Below are 14147 nucleotides of genomic sequence, written 5' to 3'. Positions count from 1 at the left end.
CTGTCATTTTCCCACTTTTCTAGTATAACTCCTATTAATTGCACTTGTAAGACTCTCCCCAATAAATTGCTACCTGCCCCTGGGACCAATAACACATCTCCCATCCAAATGTTAGTTTCTTCCCTCAATTACCACATCTTTAATGACCAGAAATGTAAAACTTTCTCTTTTTGCCCCTGTTACTTTCACTATGTGTTTGCTCACACTATAACCTTTTGGAATATTTAACAGGCAGGTTCTCTCTGCCCCTGTGTCTATTACAAATTCCAATTCTTCTTCTTGGGGACCCATTTTTAAGTTATCACAGGCTCCAGATGGTATTTGTCCCCAAAAAATTAGAGCCTATGACCTCCCTATTCCTCCTCTGTGCCCATCTCTTTAAAGATTTCCAGATCTTCTGCTTACTTAGGACCATTTTCCTATTTCTTTTAAGTTTGTTTATTTATTTAGTTGGAGTTTCTTCTTTCCCCTCTAAAAAGCTGTCCCTTAAAAACCTTTTTTTTTTTTTTTGCATTTCGCCTTTGATATGCTGTCTCATTTATTCCCTTGATTATGTAATTATGATAATTATTCGTGTGTTTACTCCCCTCCTCATTATTTTTTTACCCCACTCAGGAGGTACAGTTGGCATTTTGTCTTCTGTGGGGGTCCCCGTGGATTATCTTTTTTCCCAAGCTTTTATTTCAGCTGCTCTGATTAATTGCCTTTCTTCCTGAGAAAAGTATTTTCATTACAGACCGCATCTCTTCTCAAGTATAAATGTTTGGACCTAAAAATTGGTCTAATTGTTCAGCTGTGCCTATGGGATCCTCCAGATATCCCTTTATTTATTTCTTAACATTTCAGAGCTCAGACGAAGTCAAAGGAGCATTTACAAACCCCGGTCCGCCCCCTCCTATGGGAACCTCTCTTAATGGAAATAGACCAATCCCTTTATCCCATTCTTTTTGGATTTTTGTCTTCTATAGCCTTTCTCCCGTATTTTTAGGAAAAATGAGGGGAGGGCTTTCTTTTAACTGAACTTTTAGTGTTTCGATAAGGTGATTCCTTTAGAGAGTTCCCCTGACCAGCCGGAGCTATGGTTACCAATGGAACGGAGCTCGGGGCAGGACGAGTAGCACTCGGCATGACTCCGAGTCTCGGTCCTCCAAAGGCGGGGTCTGCAGGCGGAATTGCCCGAGGGGGTGTTCCGGTGCAGGCCGAGCTGCAGCGTGGATAGCCCCCATATGGGTAATGGTGGCTCATCCGGCAGAGACAAAGCCGGCGACAGACCCCAGCTGCTGCGGGGGTAGCCGGCCCGGGCAGGGCAGCCGGGGATGGGAGAGACGGGACCTCCCCCCCCCGGTGAGGTCGGCGCGGTGACCACGGTCCACACAGCAGGACAGACCCCTACCCCCCCGGCATGGCCAGGGGAGCGGACTGGGACAGGCGGCCGGGACTCGGACAGATGGACTGGGGCAGGAGAACTGTGCTAGAGCCGGCACAGGAGCTGAGGGGGCGGTGCAGCTGTGAACGAGTGGGGGAACAAACGGGAATGGACGAGGTAATATTTTGTTCCCAGCCTTAGACTTTCACCGTTTTTCTTTTATTGCCTTTTAAAGATGTTATTTTCTTACAATCTCCCCCCTCCCCAGCATGTGGTATATTCTTTTTCTTCTGGATTAAACGGTTTTTACAAATAAATCCAGAGCATAACAAATCCAAACTTCTGCTTGGATACTTTGAAATGGTCGACAAGCTAACTCACCACCTTCTCATGTTGTTTTTCTCACCACCCTTTTATTTATACTTTGGCAAATTATACATCTTTCATGAAATAAACAATCAGGAGACTTTTTCTCCTTTTAATGCCTTTATTAAAAGTGATCAGCTCAGGATTGGGTCTGCAGTCTCAGTCATCTCTCCCAGGGCGATGAGGAGGAGGAGGAGGATATGCGCAGCTTTGTCCACTAGGGGCAGAGCTGGGGCTCCAGTCCTCGTGGGAGCCTTGGGCGTGACCCAGATGTTGATGACCGCCCTTTTTTTCTCCGGGTCCCGGCATCGGGAAGACTCCCGCGCTCAGGGTGAGAGGTCACAAAGGTCTCCCGCATCTCCGCAGGCTCAGCACTCCGTTCCTCACGTTTAGACATCACTCAAATTTCTCACCTCTATACTGGCTCGTTGTTTTGGGGTTCTTTTCAGTGTGTTTGTAATAGTAGCTTCCCATGGCATGCTGGTCCCAAAGTTAGTTTGCATACACCCCCTCCCACATCTCAGTCCCTTCCCTTCACTGTCTGGGGAAGAGAGCCATTAACTCGGCCCCAGCCAGGGCTTTTACTGATACAAAAACAACTATTAACGACAACGACCCGTAATTACCATAATAAACAAGCAGCACCCCAGCAGCAACAGTGGTCTGATAAGTTTTTGTAACTTTTTTTCTCACAAAAAAAATTGGCAAAATTTTTGTTTATAACAGTCCCCCCTCTTTTTCTTTGATCAAGGTTAAATTTAAGCTCGCATCAAGTTAAAATTTTTTACTAATGAGCTTCGTATTTAATTTTTTGTATTGATTATACATTTCTTGAGCACTCTGGTAATCATGGTTACTTAACTTCATTACCTTTCTTGGTTTCTTTAGGTTGGTCTGCATGGCCAATGCTACTATTTTAATGAAACAGGGAAACAAGCATAGTATAAAGAGCAATCCTCCAAGTATACACACAGTGAGAAAAACTCACTTTGCCTGCAGGGCTTGTGAGCCACCCGAATCCTTCTCAGGACTTACAAATGCTACCCGAATCCTTCTCGGGACTTACAAATCTGCCTGACTTCCCTCTGTTAGGACTTACTTTGGGTGCGTGCCACTCATACAACTATTCCCTCTGCACGCATGGAGGGGGGGGGCCTTTATTCCCCCTTGGGAGACGACTCACTCATACTAATTCCACGTGCTTCCCCCTGTTTCCGGACGGCTTTCTCACGAAAGCTCGGAAACGTGGTACTAAGGGGTCCACTCTCAGGTCGAGGGTCCAGCTGCTGGCCTCGTCTCCCTCACACACACATGCGCACGTCTCCCACTCCCGCCACCGGCTTTCTCACCAGTCTGGTGCTCCGGTGCTCCTCTGTGTCGCTGTCCCTGAGCCGATCCCTCTGGTCCTGATAGCCAGCTGTCCTGAAGTTCCAAGATGGCCAGTCTTGAGTCTTCTTGCGGCATGGCTATCCCAGACAAGTCCCCAGCTGAAATAAACAGGGCCAGGAGACTTCTTCTCCTTTTTAAGGCCTTTATTAAAAGTGATCAGCTCAGGATTGGGCAGCTCGGCAGGGCTGCAGTCCCCGTCGTCTCTCCCAGGGCGACTCAGAGGAGGAGGATATGTGCAGCTCTGTCCACTAGGGGCAGAGCTGGGGGATCCGGTCCTCGTGGGAGCCTTTTAGGGTGTGGTGTCCCCGTCAGATGTTGCTTTCCCAGCGTGGTCACCCTCAGTCTCGGCGCTGGGGATGACTCCCATGGTCAGGGCGAGAGGGACTCCGCATCTCTGCAGGCTCAGCACTCGGCTTCTCACGTCCAGACATCACTCCAGTCTCTCACTCTTATTTGGCTCCTTGTTTTTGGGGTTTTCTCTGTGCATTTGGAGTAGGGGGTCCCAAAAAGCATGCTGGTCCTGGAGTCACTTTGCATAACCCCCCCCCCCCCACCCTCTCAGGTGTCTTCACTATTCTGGGAAAAGTACACCTTAGCCTCGGGCAAGGCTCTGCTAATACAAAAGGAGCGGATTAGCTACAACAACCCGTGATTGCAATAACAAAACACGCAGAACTTTGGCAGGGGCAGTGATCTGGCTGCCTTTTTGTAACTTTTTCTCACAAAAAAATTAACAGAATTTTTGTTCGTAACAACCCTACTGGATTTCTGTCTCATTTTTCAATATTCTATCTATTCGTCCCCTGCTTCTGTTTTTCACTTTTTCCTATCAACCTAAATACCACTTTTCTTTCAACTACTTACAGCCTAGAAACCCTTTTTCTCACACTGCTTTTCAATACAATCCACCTCCCTCCAAGGAGATGTGGTAACGCTTAAAATGCACAATCCAAATTACCTATACTTTCATTCATCTACATTCACTCACTTTTATTCCTCATTCACTTTCACACATTCCTTCACACCTTCAAGACACAAAGTGGATCCCTGTCGCCAGAAAATCACAGGTCCCTGTGGCCCCCCCTCGCCTTGGAGTTGGCCTCTGGATCTCAGGATCGCTGGGCCTCCTGGAAGGGCCCTGACTCTTGTTTCCTCCGGTGCCCGTTCACCTGTGAGGCTGTCTGCATGTCACTCGCACTCTTCAGCTACGGCCCCCTCACACACTCGGGGAACAATAGCCTGGTGTATGGTCACACACTCCTCTTTCCACTGCCTCCCCCTTCCCACCCGCCAGGGAAGTTGAGGCTGATTTTGTGTGTGACTCACTCTCACACACACAACAAGACAACAATAAGGTACCTTTTCCTTTCACATCACCTATTACAAGTTTAGGTGTTACTGGCCAGTCCCGGTGCTATTGGATATCCCTCAACCCAGCTGTGTTGTCCAACCCCAGATGCTCTTGGGTATTTTTCCCTCAATCCAACTGTGTTGTTCAACCCCAGATGCTCTTGGGCATTTTTCTGTCCCTCAACCCAGCGGTGTGCTACAACTACAGATGCTCTTGGGCATTTAATATTTTTTTGGCTGTGTTGTCCAACCCCGGATCCTATTGGGTAAAATTTTTCCCTTTAGCTGTGTTGTCCAACCCTGAGTGTTCTCAGGCATATCCTCACTCCAACAGAATTCTGCTCAACCCTGCTCTTGGATGCTCTTGCAATAAAAGTCCCTCAAACCGACAGGTTTTCAGGGCCCCCTCCTGTCCTGTTTCCTAGTGGATTGGGCTAGGAAACCTTGCTCCCTACATCCAAGGGGTGCAACCCCTCCCTGAGACCCAGTCCCAGTTACCCCAGGGGATTCTTTCACTCCTCTTATCACTCGCTTCATCTCTTTAGTGGCCGCTTCCTTCGCGGAAAGACGGAAACGCAGCATGGGAGACTCCAGCATTCACTCGGCAGGTCTGGGACAACCAGCCCGCCTCTCATTCACACACATTCATCTCCCCCCCTTCCCCCCTCCCCCCCCAAGAAATACCAATCCGTTTTCCTTCTCGGGTTCTTCGTGCGCACTACTAGTCTTGGGGGACCTATTACCGTGGTTGTAGGGAGCCTTTTTCCCTTCTCTTTGTTTTATTTTCTCCTTTTGTCCACCGATCGTAACCTGCGTCTGTCAGTCACCCCAGGGGAGACAGAGCGAGGCTGCCAAAGAGGGCAGGGTGTGCCTTCCTCACCCTGACTCTCCTAAAGCACCAGCAGCAAGGTGTTAACCATCCTCTGCTACCAAAATTGTGAAAAACACCAATCACTTGTTTTTAAAATTTTAAAAGTTTAATAGCAATAAAATGGTTATTAAAAAATAATAATACAATTAGAGTAAAAATAATTTGGACAAATTGAATTAGGACAATATGAGACAATAAATACAAAGAGTTACGGACATCTGGGTACCTTTTTCTGGCCAGCACGAGCCCGAAAAAGGACACCCATTAACAAAGGATTAACCCTTAAAAGCAATAGCCTGTTGCATATTCATACACTTCATATATGATGCATAAATTCCATTCAAATACAGGATTCTGTCTGGTCATGGTCAACTTCTTCCTCTGAATCCTAACAGCGCCTTCGAGGCAGGAAGAAGATAGTTTCTTCTGATAAGAGGGCAATAAATTCTTTTTCTCTGAAAGATTTGGTTGTCCTGTGGCTGCTATCTCGCTGCAAGTCCTTTCTTTTAAAAAAGTATCCTACATAGCATAGTTTAGATTTTAACATTTTTTATAACCTAAAACTATATTTAACATAGTACTTAAGAGAATTCATACAGCATTACTTTCTAATACAACACATATAATATCCATCCCAATATTTACGAAAAGCCAATCACAAAATACATGCATCTTTCACACTACATAGCATAGTTTCTATTTTAACATTTTTTATAACCTAAAAATATATTTAACACACTACTTAAGAGAATTAATACAGCATTTCTTTCTAACACAACACATATAATATTCATTTTAATATTTGCGAAAAGCCAATCATAAAATACATGCATTTTTCACAGTAGTTATCCCAGGGAATGCATCTACTTTCGACAGAGCAGATGTTATAAATGATCAAATCGGTAGCCAAATTTATGAAAAATTTAGCAAAGATTTATTAGATCGATAATAAAAAAATAGAAATTTTGGAAAAAAGAAAAACCACAACAGTTAAGACAGCGTCAGCTTTGGGTACAGGTGCTGGGTGACCTAGGGTTCCGGCTGACAGAGACAGCATTTCCCCAGAGGTGCACCCTGAGTGCTTCCAGTGGCCAGCTTATATACAGATTATTTTGCCTGGGGCAGGGATGACCACATATTTATTTGTGTGTCTTCACATGTAGAGTTGGATCCATACAGGTGTAGGAACAGAAAAAGACAAATCCAGAGATGCAGACGAATGTCTGAGTATCCAGGCAGAAGCTGCATTCACATGTAATAGAATGATACTTGTTCCTGAGTACCTCGATGAAATCATGTCCAGGTGAAGGTAGTGTGAGCTCCTTGAAACATTCCATTCCAGGAAGGTCCAGATGCTATCTCCCAGGTGTAGGTGCCAGAGGAAATCCTCTGTAATAGCCCGGGATCGTTCCATTCTTACGGTAACAGACCTGATATTATCTTAACGCTGTCCCAGGAACTGGTTACAATAAGAATAGAACTCTTTAACCAGCCAGAGTGGTCAGAAGCATAACTTTGGATCTTCATAATATTTTATACACATATATATCTACTTCTATAGCATGAATTATCTCTACCATATATTACAGCAGATATAAGTATTTGCTGGTTCCATTGCCAATTGACATGAATCACAAAAACATTTGTCACAGTGAGCAGTCGTTTCTCACAATTTGGATCCTCGTAAACCAGGATAAGAACCTCCTCTCCATGCCTGTAGGAGATTTCAAAAGAGAGATGTACCCTGCCAATTTCGGCAGCTCATTCAAGTTCTCCTGTGACCACTGGTGAGTGCAGGTATCCCCCCTGGGGACAGCAGAGGACTAAATAACGAAAATGAAAAGGGGGAAGAAAAAGCAGATAAAAAATGTGAATATTTGAATGCGTGTGAGAGTCCGAGAGTGTGCTTGGAGTGTGTGTAAGAGTTGCTGGACTTGGGGGGCTCAAGAACATCTGGAGGTGCCAGGTTGAGAGCCACTGGATTTGAGGTGGGGGTTCTGGATTTGGGGCGGGGAGGGGGGTTGACCGCGCTGGTATGGGTGGCAGCGTCTCGGAGGCCGCCACAGGAGGCCACATGGGTGCCAGCTGCGGCGGCACCAAGGTCTTCGTGTGGCTGAAGCTCGGCAGAGCGGGGCCGTGGGTGCCCACGTGGGGGAGGTTTTTCAGCGTCTCGGCGCAGCCCGGTTTTGGTGTGTTATGAACAAAAATTCGGTTAATATTTTTTTTGTGAGAAAGAGTTACAGGGACGCAGCCAGATCTGTCTCTGCCAGGATTCTTAGTGCTTTGTTATTGTAATACCGGGTCATTGAGGCTTATCTCCCCTTTTGTATTAGTAAAAGGCCTGGCTGGGTGGAGTAGATGGCCCTTCCCCGAGGCAGTGCTCTCTTCACGCATAGGGAAGACACCTGAGAGGGTGGGGGGGGGTTATGCAAAGTGACTCCAAAGTCCAGAATGCTTTGTGGGACCACGACTCGAAATGCAACGAGAAAACCCCAAAAACAACGAGTCAAATAAGAATTGAGAGACTAAAGTGATGTCCAGACGTGAGGAGCCAAGTGCTGAGCCTGCAGAGATGCGGAGCCCCTCTCGCCCTGAGCAGAGAGTCGTCCCGACGCCGGGACCGGGCAGGACTGAATCACGGAAACCAACACCTGACGGGGACACCACGCCCTAGAGGCTCCCACGAGGACTGGATCCCCCGGCTCTGCCCCTAGTGGACAGAGCTGCGCATATCCTCCTCCTCTGAGTCGCCCTAGGAGACGCGACGGGGACTGCAGCTCTGCCGAGCCGCCCAATCCTGAGCTGATCACTTTGAATAAAGGCATTATAAAGGAGAAGAAGTCTCCTGGCCCTGTTTATTTCAGGTGTGAGCCCAGGTGTGGCAGGGCTGGGAGCCCACGTGGGGGAGGTTCACAGGGAGCGGCAGCGGTCCTGGAGTCGAGGTGCGGCGGGGCCGGGAGCGGCGGCGGTGCCGGGGGCAGGGAGATGCGGCGCGGCCCGGGTCATTAGAGAAGGGCCGTAGGAGCCCAAGGGAGGGAGGTCTGTCGACGGTTGCCCATACGTGCCGAAAATCACCGGGGTGCGAGACCCTGGCTGAAAAAAGCGTAGAAGGGCAGACCCAGTCCCGCGGGGGTTCTAGACTGGAGGTGGAGTGGGTTTTTTATTTTTTCCACCCTGCCAAGGGGAAAGCAAGGGGTTTTTTTTTTTTTCCTTCTTTCTCGTTTTACTTTGTTTTTCTCTTTCTAATGGAGTCGGGGGCGGGCCAGGTCGGCCGCGGATCGGGGAATGGGGGGGAGCCACCACACTCCACACCGGGAGTGGGGCCGAGTCGCCACTCGCCAAGCCAGTGGCAGGCCGGGCAGGCTGCAGACCGGCTCCCCTGGGACACCCGCCGGCATAAGGCTGTGGAACCAAAACAAAGACCCGAGGAGGAGAGGAATGGCAGGGACCAATCCGGTTATACGGAGATCCCTGGATCGTCGGCAAGTTTTTTTTTACTTTTCGGAAGAGAGGTAAAATGTTGGGGTATTTTTTCTTTTCTTCTTCTCCTTCTCTCTTTTTTCTCTTTCCTTTTCATTTTTTCTTCTCTCTCCCTCTCTCTCTCCTTTCCTTCTTGTCCTGGGTTGACTATATGATGCTTTTATCCCCTATCGTCTGCTCTGTTTTTGCTGAATAATAAGCTTTGCACCTTTAAGACTTGTTCCAGAGAGTGAAGGGGGGGAGACAAGAAGCGCGCAGTTTGTTTTCAGACACTGCTCTCACTCCTCCACGTTCCTGCTCCTGGACTGTGTTGTCTGTGGATAGACAGACAGCGGGACAGAGATCTCCTTCACTTTTAGTTAGTTTTAGCTAGCTGAAGCAAAGAAATTCCCTGGGCTGTAGGGTTTTTTTCCCTTTTCTTTGGACCTCATAAACCTGCTCTAGACTGAACATCCAGAAGAGCACCGGCAGCTCATACCTGTGGCCCACTGGGCCGGGCCTGGGCCACAACATTTCCAGCTCCAGAAGGACTGGTAAGAGACTGAGTGAGCCAAGCTGCAACCCAAGAAGAGGACTTTTCTGAGTTTTTCATCTCTGTCAGAGCAGCAAGAGGTTTTATTGTTTAACATTGTTTTGGTTTTATTGTTTAATAAACAGTTTTTCCACTTTTCTCCAAAGTGGTATTTTTTCCCAAACCAGTTGAGAGAGGGGCCAATTTAATCTGCTTTTTCTATCAGAACCCCTTTGGGGGTTCTCTTGCAAATTTGCCCTGAACCAAGACACTTCTCTAGCCTCCTTTCTTGTTTCTTTTTCCCTCTCCCTTTCTAGGGAGGCGGGCCCTGCTGGGAGATTGCATGATTGGCTGATTGGGAGAGACGGGCTCTGTTGGGAGGGACTGTGGTTGGAAATGCAGGCTCTGTGAGGGGAAGACCTGTGATCTGCCAGTCAGGGTGGGACTATGGGTGAGTAGCGAATCCTCAAAGGAAGAAGCAGAAATTGAAGAGGGACCAACGGACATATCCCCAGATAGTCCACTGGGAAGGAAATTAGCCCGGTGGAAATGCGACCCCAAAACTAGAGATAAGGACAAGAGCAAAGTTATTCAGTACCACATGGTAGAATTGACTAGAAGAGAAATTAAGAGTGATCATGTACAATGGTCGAGATATGGATCAGACGAAGGATAGATATGATGGGGTTAATTAAGCATGTATGTAAGAGCTACGAAACTATTCAATCAGGAAAAGAATGACTATGCTACCTGCTGGGAAGGGGAGATTTTACTCTTGAGGGCAAGCATGTTTAAGGTATCAGAAAATAAAGAATGGGACTCATTAGAACACTTGACCCCTCCACCTCCAGTAGCCCAAACGGCATGTCCACTATGCTCTGATGGGCCTAGCCAAAACACCAGAAACAGTGTCACAATGAGAGGAAAGCAGATCAGGGGATGGGAACCAAGCAGTGTGATTATATTCCCTGAGGGAAGTACCCCTGGGGGGGTGCAAGGAGGAATTGGATTTGTAACTGTACCTCTCAATTCCTCTGATGTAAGAATGTTCAAAAAGGAATTAAAAGGATTATTAGAGGACCCCATTGGACTGGCAGAACAATTAGACCAGTTTAAAGGCCCCAATATTTATATATGGGAAGAAATGCAATCAATAATGGCCATGTCATGTACACCAGAGGAAAGACAGATGATCAGAGTGGCTGGGATACTGATATGGGAAAGGGGACAAATACAAGGACCTCCTGGGGATCTGAAAATGCCCACAGTGCACCCTAGTTGGGTCCATAACCGCATTGCGGGAAGGCAAAACATGGAGGAGTATAGAACATTATTTATAAGGGCTATTAAAGAAGTGGCCCCACAGGGCCAAAATGCTCACAAAGCATTTGATGAACAACAAAAGAGAGCAGAAACTCCAAAAGAGTGGCTAGAAAGAATGAGGAAAAATATGAGGCAATATTCAGGTATCAACCATGAAACAACAGCCTGACAAATCTTATTAAAAACATATTTTTGTCACCCATGCATGGCTAGACATACGGAGAAAACTGGAGAAATTAGACAATTGGCAAGAAAGCGAATTGGAAGATCTCTTAAGAGAAGCACAGTAAGTATATGTCAGGAGGGATGAAGAGAAAGCAAAGGAAAAAGCCAAAATAATGTTAACTGCCATCAGAGAAGGACAAATTTGTTTTTATTGTAAGGAAAATGGACATTTCAAGAGGAATTGTTTCCAAGGGGAAGAGGACCTGAAGATTTTTAAGAATGAGCGAAGAGGGGAGATAGAAGACTAGAGATGTCAAGGGCTCTACCTCCTGAGGACAAAATATCATCAGTAACCCTTAATAAAATAAGTCTTCAAGAAGAAGAATGGTAATTAAAAAAAATCAACCAAAAAAAAGAAGAACTTCTGTTTATAGAATTAAAAGGGGATATGTCGCTGTTGAGTAAGAAGGCGGCACGGACTCCAGGAAGGCTGGTTTGCACAACAGCTGCTTTAATGCAAAAAACTCTTCTCTTTTTATAGGCAGTTCTGATATATTCCACTTGATTGGCTGATTAACAAAAACACCTTTCTCACAAAAAATCCTTGAGAAGAACTGAACAAGGGAGAATAGGAAAACACCACCTGCAGGTAATTTATAATAACAACTTATTGTTTCTCTACAACTACCTAGAAGTCTCAAAAGTCCACTATGAGAAAACTTATCTCGCTTTCTTGTTCTCTGACCAGGCTGTCACATCCACAGGGATATGGGAAGAGTCAAAATACCGTGCAGGTAGCGGGTGCAAAAGGGGAAGGGTTTAAAGCATTACGGAAAGACCAGCTTTCAACCCCTCAATCAGGAGGTCCCTTCCAGCTGCTGTCAACCACTGAATCGGCTGTGCAACTCTCAAGCAGAGACAGAGAGATAACAAGAAAGTTTGAAGAAAAAAAATGAAATCAAGCTCCCACCAGCCAGCTTAAGGACTGGTTTATTCTTTAGTTGGGGAATTTGAACCGTACCTGCCATTGATGTAGTTGTCTTGCTTTAATAGATTGAGATTGCAAGCATCTGTTGAGGAGACATACACGGAGAACCTTAAGAGGTGCTGGGGTGGTATGCTTGGAAAGACAATAAATAGAAGGCAAGACTGGGTTGGCCCTTGTGTTCATCACTGAGAAGATCCCATAGCCCTGCTGCAGGCAACAGTCCTGTAGGCATGGTAAGGTGGGGGCAAAAAGGCCATACCAGACCTCTATCCTCTAAGAATCCTTTTTGTCCGCTCCAACCAATTAATCAATGTGGGCCTAAAGAGAACCTGAGATTGTCACTGTTCCCTCTGTCCTCACCCACATCCAGGGATGCTACCATGACTCATTCAATTTTTTTATTTCTGAGAAGTGAGAGTAAATAATCAGAATTGAAGAAACAGGTTAATTGTTCAAGCCAAATGACTTAAAAAAAGAAAAAAGGGGGATTTGTTACAGATGAGTAAATGGTTGGCTCTCACAATTAAGGGGTGAACATTATATGTATTATATGTCTGTTAAAAAGAAGCGTTATAAATGTATAATTATGTTACTACAATGTGTTCCCCCCCAGTATGTATTATCATGGGATGGTCTTGGTAATCCAGGCATTTGGGAAGATGGGTTGTTACTATGGCAGCACCTGACCTCTAATCAGAATGCAAGAAAGTGACCTCTACCACTGGACAGCAAGGAAGGAGTTGACAGTCAAGGCTCTAGGAGGGGCTAGAGATATAAAAGGCAAAGCATCCATCTTGAAGAGGAGCCAGCCACGTGGTAGGCAGTCATGAAGGAGGCTCCCAGGCCTGTTTTTCCTTATTTAGTCATTCTGTTGTATTTTTGCTAAGGTTTAATAAACCTTTTAAAACTTTTAAAGTGAGCAGTCATTTCTCAAAGTGGGATACTACAGTTAAGGAGTGTCAAACACTATTTGCGTGGAAATTAGTAAAAAGGAAGGGACAAGAATATGGAGGGCAAGCTTGGGTTGGCCACTGTACTTGCCACTGAGAAGATCATATACACCTGCTGTGTGTTGCAAATCCATAAGGCAGGGGAGGTGGGAGTATAAGCCACACCGGACCTCTGTTATTTCTTTTTCAATCACTCATTTGTTGTCTTTTCCCTTTTGGGATACCAATAAAATCGTGCCACAAATGCTACCAAAAGCATTACATGGAAAGAAACCAAAGTTCCTCTTTTATTACACACACCCATATCAACAGTGTCTATTTTAACCCATCTAAACTAAGTACCTGTAGGCAAAATGGGGAAAAATATTGGATTGCAAGAAACCTAGGAAAAAGTGTTAATGGACAGGGAATTGAACGTCCAAAAGGAGAGAGATGGATTTGTTTCACATTTGACCTTAGGGGAAAAGTCCAAGGTTCGGTAAAAGAACAAATGGTAAACAAAAAGGTAAAACCAGCACAGCAATCTAACTCTGTATTAGCCCCAAGTTATATGCTGAATCATATTATAAGACTCCAAGCAGCTATGGAAGTGATAACAAACAAAGCTGCTCCGGCATTGGAATTAATATCAAGTCACCAAAGCCGAACAAAAACTGTAGTGCATCAGAATAGGTTGGCTTTAGACTATTTATTGGCTAAAGAAGGGGGTGTTTGTGGAAAGTTTAATATATCAGATTGTTGAAAATAGATGACAACAGGGATGTCATCCTGGAAAAGCAAAAGCTATCAGAAAAATAACCCAGGTACTGGTCCAAAAGTGGGAACCAATCTTAAAAACATAGCTGGTGGGGTAATGTATTGGAGATAGATTGATGGAAGAAATTAGGCTTCTTCCTTTTATATGTTATAACTGTTTTGATATTTCTTCCTTGTTTAATCCCCTGTTTTATTCAACTAATTACCAGCATAGTCCAAAGAATGCATGTGGACGAGAAATATTGTTCAAGCCAAATGATTTATAAAGAATAAGAGGGAGGATTGTTATAGATTCATATTATAATATTGGCTTTTCTCAAATATGACAATGGATTTATATGTGTGATGTTAAAGTAACTTTGTTATAAATATATAGTTCTTATTTCTGTTGTTAATTAAGCTTAGTGAAATAGCTGATATGAGTATGCTTGTGTTAAAATACCTGCTTGGATGGGATAACATCCAATGAACATAGGATGAGGACACCTGCTACAGATATGCCAACTATCAGCATTCACCATCTGAAGACAGTGTGGACCAAGGCCCAAAAACTGGAGGTGATAAGAATGGACTAAAACCACAACCAAGGAATATGCATGCTCTAAAAAGGTGGACCCAAGAAGAAGATATGC

At 45.4% G+C, this 14147-nt stretch overlaps 1 long non-coding RNA gene across 1 annotated transcript; it reads left to right on the top strand.

Annotated features, from left to right (window-relative positions):
* Positions 1–1195: 1195 nt before the first annotated feature.
* LOC141726908 (uncharacterized) lies at positions 1196–13317 on the top strand. The gene is made up of 3 exons (XR_012577848.1): positions 1196–1543; positions 11363–11470; positions 11570–13317. It is a non-coding gene; the product is annotated as an uncharacterized LOC141726908 (long non-coding RNA).
* The last annotated feature ends 830 nt before the right edge of the window (positions 13318–14147 follow it).

This window comes from Zonotrichia albicollis, chromosome W (genome assembly GCF_047830755.1).
Source record: "Zonotrichia albicollis isolate bZonAlb1 chromosome W, bZonAlb1.hap1, whole genome shotgun sequence".
NCBI classification, from domain to species: Eukaryota; Metazoa; Chordata; class Aves; order Passeriformes; family Passerellidae; genus Zonotrichia; species Zonotrichia albicollis.
Note: the sequence above shows the minus strand (reverse complement) of the source record. Positions and strands in the feature narration are given on the sequence as shown.